We start from the raw sequence: 6922 nt of genomic DNA, 5'->3' as shown, positions 1-6922 counted from the left end.
AAATAATATTATTCGACCATATCAATATTAAAATAAGTTTAATAACTTTTAAATCAAGCTGATATTATTATATCCGCATAAAATCCAAACGTATGCACTTTTTCTTTACCTTCAAATTGTGGAACATTCTGAAGTTGTCGTATGGTGTGAGTTCCGCATATAGAAATTTGCCAGTTGTCGTTATTTCTATGGCTGGGTGGTCGCTTGTGGGTCCTAATTTTGTACGCTGGACGAGGGGAATCTGATAAGGTTTGACAGGCTACAATTGAATTATTATTATTATTATTATTATTTTACTTTTTAGGCTATTAAGATAAATTTACTTAATTGAAATAATTTTATTAGTGTATATTATTGGTTACAAATGATGACATTTCTTATAATTTGGAAACACTTTCATATAATAGGGTAGACATTAATTATATATGATTAATTTCATAGTAGAAGTTGTAAGAGCCTTAAGGCATGGAAGCTTTCTTCAAATGATTATTTTTCATATGTTAGGTTGTTAATCTTAAAATGAAAGAGACAAGAGGCCAAGTTGGTATGGATGACATGCAATGATCTTATTGAGCATAAATGTACGTTGATATTGGTGGTGATGAAGTTGGCCGGTGTTTACTGTTGTGAAAATATCATGCACCAACTTTATAGGTGATAGCATGTGTCGATGTTGTTAGATATCACGAAATATAATGAGTGAGCGTTGTCAATGTCATGCATCGATACTATTGCCAATAGAAGATAGCAAAGTTAATGGGCATCAATCTAGTCTGGTGATGGTCAGCAGTAGATCATAATTAGGTGAGGGTAATTAGAGGATTATAATCAAGCGAAATTGGCTAGAGGATCATAGTCAGGGGTTTAAAAGAAATTATATAAAATTTTTATTGAAAATTTAATTAAATAAAATAGTTATTTTTATATTTTATTCTATCTTAAAACATTCATTAACTTTATTAAATCTCGTTTCCCTTTCTTTATTTCGGCTAACAGAGCTTGGGTGAGAGAAATTCAGAGAGAAAGTGAGGAGAGAGAAAAAGAAATTAAGAATTTGGAAGTCATGGAGCCATTTTTATTTGTCGGACCAGTTAAGAAATTTATTCTTCTCATTGTAAGGAACATTTATCCTATTTTTAATTTCAATAATTTTATATTTTGGGTATTTTTTCAATCAAATTTATGTTTCCATTATCGAAAAATAAGAATAATTTTATATTGGTAAAACGTTCACCTTTAACTTTTTATACGTTATAGAGATTTAGATTATGAACGTTTTGAATACTTATTTGAATTTTTTTGCTGGATGATTTAAAAAAATTAGTGATTTTTGCCTATCTAGATATTTATTTTGACATCTAAAAATAATGATTTAGATCAATAAAAGCCTCATAATGTTGTTATATACAATCCCTTATAATTTGGTTAATTTTTAAAAATATAAGTTTTTGTTTAGTGGGATTTTCTATTACCTACCATTAGGACATTTTAATACTTTCTGAATTAAGCTCAATTATATTTGATTTGCTGCAATGCATTGAAAGTGATGTGAATATGTGATTAAAATTATTGTTATAGTTGATGTAATGCATTGAAAATGAATGTTGATATGTGCCTAAAATTATTATTATTGTATTGTGATAATAATATGTGTCTAAAAGATAAGTAAATACCAATTGACCCGTTGGTTGGAGACTGATTGACATGTACAGAATGGTGAGTTGAATGACATTCCTTTAAATACTACGATTTGGTGTTATCCTCTGTTGATTTACATGATACACTAGTTAAGAGTTATAAGGAGATGATTACTGTGTTGACGAACAAAGAATGATGACTTTGTTTACTAAGCCAACGGTTTACTGATACTGACACCGATACTAAAAAAACACCATGATAGCCAGAAATCTTACTTGTTTAGTATGACTACTGAAATGAATGTTATGTAGGCATTGTTCATATTAATGTATGAATTTATTATTAACACTTATCAATTAATTGATACAAAAAGCATGATATATATATTGAGTATGTGATATACTGGGTATATTGAGCATCTGATTAAGATATTAATTTAATATTAATATAGAATAAATGGATAACAAGTTTACAATCATATATAATTTTACTGCATTAATTTGATTTTGACGGTCTTTATCGATGATTTGATTTTATAGCTTTATATAATTTCTCTATTGATTACTGAAGTGATTTGACACTTGTACTGATTTATTGCCTTTCATACGATAAAGTTTTATTACTTCTACACTGATTCAATAATTATATGAATGCAAATGTTATAATTTGATCCCTAACATAATATTGATCATTTATTGTGCTTCAAATTCAGTTGTAGGTTTTGGTTGCTTGTTAGGATTATGAGCACATTCTATGTGGTTAAATGATTTCAGGTCAGGCCAAGTGAGTAGGAGGGTGAGACTAATCAAGACTCCTTAAAGTTTAGGTTCTTTTTATTTTAGCTATTTCTTTAATTCTCATGATAGAGTAGTCATGGTACGATTACATGATCCTGAGTAGTGTATATGATTTATAGAAAATAAATGCTGTTGTACATTGATGTTTTGAATTATAAAATTTATTTTCATTATTTATAGTGATAGATGATATTAGATAACTATGATTTTCATATATTAAAAGATAAAAAAATAATTCTTCCAAATTAAATTATGGGGCATCACATGACATCTACTATATCAGGTCATATGATAGTTTACTAGTGTGCAATCCATAAATGTTCAGCCAATTGAGAAAAAGTTCTAAAGGGTTGATGGCCTTCGAAGGGCGGAGGTCAACTAGATGCTCTACCACCATAGAGAGATCATGTTATAGAATAATAAGCATGCATCACAATCGTAGTTCCACAAGAAGGTGGAAGGAGGGAGGAGCTAAAGGCATATATTAGATGGTATAGATCATTGGCATCTCTATATTTATTAAAGCCTCCATAATAACTACTAGAGACAATCTACCCAAGGTCACCCGGTGAGAAAATGGTTACATTTTAACATATATATTTCATAACATCTGACATTATTATAATCTTGATACATCATGCTTTGTCGATAAACACTTGGATTATTTCATATGCATTAGAGGCATTGTGGAAATGCTGAGTCCAATGCAACAAGTGCTTGATGAGATTATATTAGAGGAATTGTGGAGCTATTCATATCTTCTACATGTTTATGTGAGTGTTATGTATGCATGAGCGTGTTTAAATCTATTCTAAAGTGGGTCCATGGGGTTTGTGAGCATGCATAAATAACCTGAAAAATTTTCTCCTATGAGAACTGTAGTGCTGGAGAAATTATTGTGTGTGAAATCCGAATGCATTCAGAGACGAATTCGGATGCGTCACATCATCGGATGCACTGGGCCTCGGAGTGTATCCGGTGATGTGGCATGCACGAAATGGAATCCGAATGCATTCGGATTCCGCACACAATAATTTCTCGTAGTGCTAGGCTGGTAGAGCTGCGACATTGAGTTCTCGAGTAGAATTTTAGAAAATGAACTAACGTTGCGACATTGGGGTCAGGCACTATTGCGCTGCATAGTCAATCACTGCGATGCTAAGTCAAATTTTTATAAAAAATATCAAAATCCATTCCATTTTTAATCAAAAGATTAACCCCCCACTCAACCAATTAGGAAGAGAAAGAAAAACTCTAGTGAAAGAAAGTCAGGTTTTGGGCTCATCTGGTCTGTTTATACTAACAACCCAATTTAAAAAAATTGTATGGATCGAGATAGGTTACATTCTGTTTATCTTGATTTTCAAAAAGGGAGGTTTAAAAGTTGATTGGGCAGGTTATATGGGGGTTGATCACAAGACCTGCCAATGACTTTCTATTTGACATGGGTTAAAACTATAAATCACTTTTCAATTTTTTTTTTCTTTTTGTTATTTCCTTTAAAGACTTCCTTTCAAGATTAAACTTTCATTTGGGATGAATTTCTTACTATTTTGCTTTTTATATTACAATCACACTTTCTATTTGGCCACTAGCTTTTCGTTGTGTTTAGAAATTTTTTTGCTATGAAATTGCTTTCTAGTAGCTTTCAAAAAAGTTTTTTCTGCTATAACCAACTTTACAAAAAGCTATATCCATCCCAAATAAACCCCAAGATTTTTATTTTAGGTAAGAAAAAACTTACTTCAAAAATAATTAGTTATATTTAAGTTAGACGACTCAAAATTTGATTTTTTGTTTAAATTATACTTTAAGAATAATTAGTAGGAGCTCTTCGTAGTATATTTAGGTTAGTTAAATCATTAGCTATTTATGAAGCTCGTCTTCCTCTTATAGGCGCAAATGGGAGTGTGATCGAGGCCGTCGTCGCAGGTTTCGAGGAGAAACGATGCGAATGGCGCCGCGTCTACAGTATTTCAGCGGGATTTGCGGGAGCTTTTTAGACAGATTTTGTGGATCCGTCAGGTTTGAGTATGCGATGCTCTTTGGTTTTTACATGGAGGTTTACAAATGCCCCCCAACAAATATGGTTCGCGTCTAGAGCGAATCACGTTTATTGTAAGTTGTTTGGCCTTGTAGATCTCTAGATATTATTTCTAGATGTCACACTAGGGTTTTCATTTAGAGGATCTCCAAGAATTTACTTGGATGTCACACTAATATTCTCTTTTTTCATAGATCTCTTGGATGTATCAATAGATGATTGAGATACTGATTTCATTCGTCCTATGCTTTGTGATGCGGACAATGATGAAGAATTTCCTGATTTGTCTTTATTGACTTGTCAGGTGATTTTTGTACCTTATGCCCTATGCTTCTAGCTTTGGCTGGCTTGATGAAGGAGTAGATAACAATGACCTAAACCCCTAGGTTTATATTAGGTCGATGGCGAAAAGTCATTAGTCCTGAGCTTTGTGCGTAACGGACTTGTTGATGACAGAATCCTCTCAGTTCAGCCTTGGGCTTTATGTGAACTTTAGGATAGTTTTCTTCGGTCCTTTGCTTTGTGCTTTGGCGGACTTGTTGAAGAAAAATTCCTTCGATCCTCGCTTTGTGCTTTCCGGATTTGTTGAAGGATTTGCAGGTTCTAGACTCAGTCGATAGTACCGAACGTAGGTAGTACCTTGATCCTTAACCACTTGAGAAGACTTTAATCTAAATCACTTGAGTTCGTCAGATTGGGAGAGCTAAGATTTGATAGCTCTTTGTCCTCGGTTGCTGAAATGGGGGTTCCTCTACTGCGGCCTTTCTTATGGCTTGTTGAGTAGATGGAGCTGCCAGCGATCCGGCCATATTTGTGCTTGTTGGATCCGACCTTTTACACCCATTCAGGCTTCAGACTTGAGCTATGGGAATTGTGCTTCATAATGCTGATTTTACTGAAGTTGACAAATTTAGAGTCATCCTTCGTGGTTGTAGATTTTGGAGCCTACGAACATTCAGTGGTTGTTCGAGACTCATCTTCTTCTTGGAACTTTGATTCTCCAGTCATTTGAAAGAATTTTGTAGACTACGATCACTTGAACTTGTCAAGTCAAATTGGCCTTTGTTCTTCCTACAGTCCCTACTAACGGGTTGACGAAGTGGGGGTTCCGCTACTACGGCCTTTCTTATGGCTTGTTGAGTAGACGGAGTTGCCAGTGATCCGGCCATATTTGGGCGTGTTGGATCCGACCGTTCAAACCTTAAGCTTCAGGCTGTCGAAAGACTTCAAGCTTCTTTAGCTCAATTTTGTAGAGTGAGTAGCCACAAAAGTCTCTTTCTTGACTTTTGAGTCTTTGTTTGTTGTAGAAGGTGATATCTCTAGCTTTTGAAAGATGACCTGCATATACTTTGAAAAAGAAATCGTTGTATTCTTCAGCATAAAAGAATATTTGATTTGATAATTTTAAATATTTATTCGGGGATCTCGGCATGCAGCGCGATGTCGACCCGAATAAATATTTAAAATGCCCCTGTCTCGTAGGGACATTTTAGAATGGAATAGATTTGGAATATAAAATTTTAAATATTCATTTGGAGATCTCGGCGTATAGTATGATGTCGACCCAAATGAATATTTAAAATGCCCCTATCTCGTAGGGACATTTTGGATAAGCTTTTTATCTTTAAGATTTTAAATATTTATTTGGGGATGTCGGCACGCAACGCGATGTCGACCCAAATAAATATTTAAAATGCTTCCAGTCTGATAGGGAATTTTGAAATGCGTTCTTGATATACAAGATAATTTCAAAATATAAATATATGCATGCTCTGATAATTATGTACATAAAACTTTATTAATTACAAAATATATTAGTCATGAAATTTTCATGCATAATATTTCTTTAAATGTCGGCCGTTGATAGGTGGTATAGGCCTCTGACCGTTCAGATCGATCAACTGATATGCTCCTCCTTGGTACACTTTCTCGATGACGAAGGGGCCTTCCCAATTGGATACGAATTTGCCACCAATTTTTCAGTGTGGGATGATTGGCCATCTCAGCACCATGACCAATTCCCCTTCCTGAAATGATTGAGGACGCACCATTCTATATAAGGATTTTGTCATTCTTCATCGATAGATTTTCAGGCTTTGTTAGGCTTGTAACTTGAGTTCATCAAGTGCGTCGAGCTCTTCCATTCTGAGGTGGGCATTTTGCTATTGAGTGAGATCATTCTGAATTGCTACCCGAAGTAACGATAGTTCAATCTCCAATGGTAATACGGCTTCAACACCGAACACCAATGAATAAGGAGTGGCTTTCGTTGGTGTTTTGTAAGTTGTACGATATGCCCATAGAGCCTTTGCCATCTTTATATTTTTGTTTTGATTAAAAAAATACATTTAGGTATATATAATTTTAAAAAATATTTAATTATCTTTGGGAATATTTTTAATTTTAAATTTTAAAATTGAACGCGTCATTATGAACACTATAT

Source organism: Dendrobium catenatum, unplaced genomic scaffold (genome assembly GCF_001605985.2).
Source record: "Dendrobium catenatum unplaced genomic scaffold, ASM160598v2 fragScaff_scaffold_133, whole genome shotgun sequence".
Taxonomy (NCBI): domain Eukaryota; kingdom Viridiplantae; phylum Streptophyta; class Magnoliopsida; order Asparagales; family Orchidaceae; genus Dendrobium; species Dendrobium catenatum.
This window is presented reverse-complemented; position numbering follows the sequence as displayed.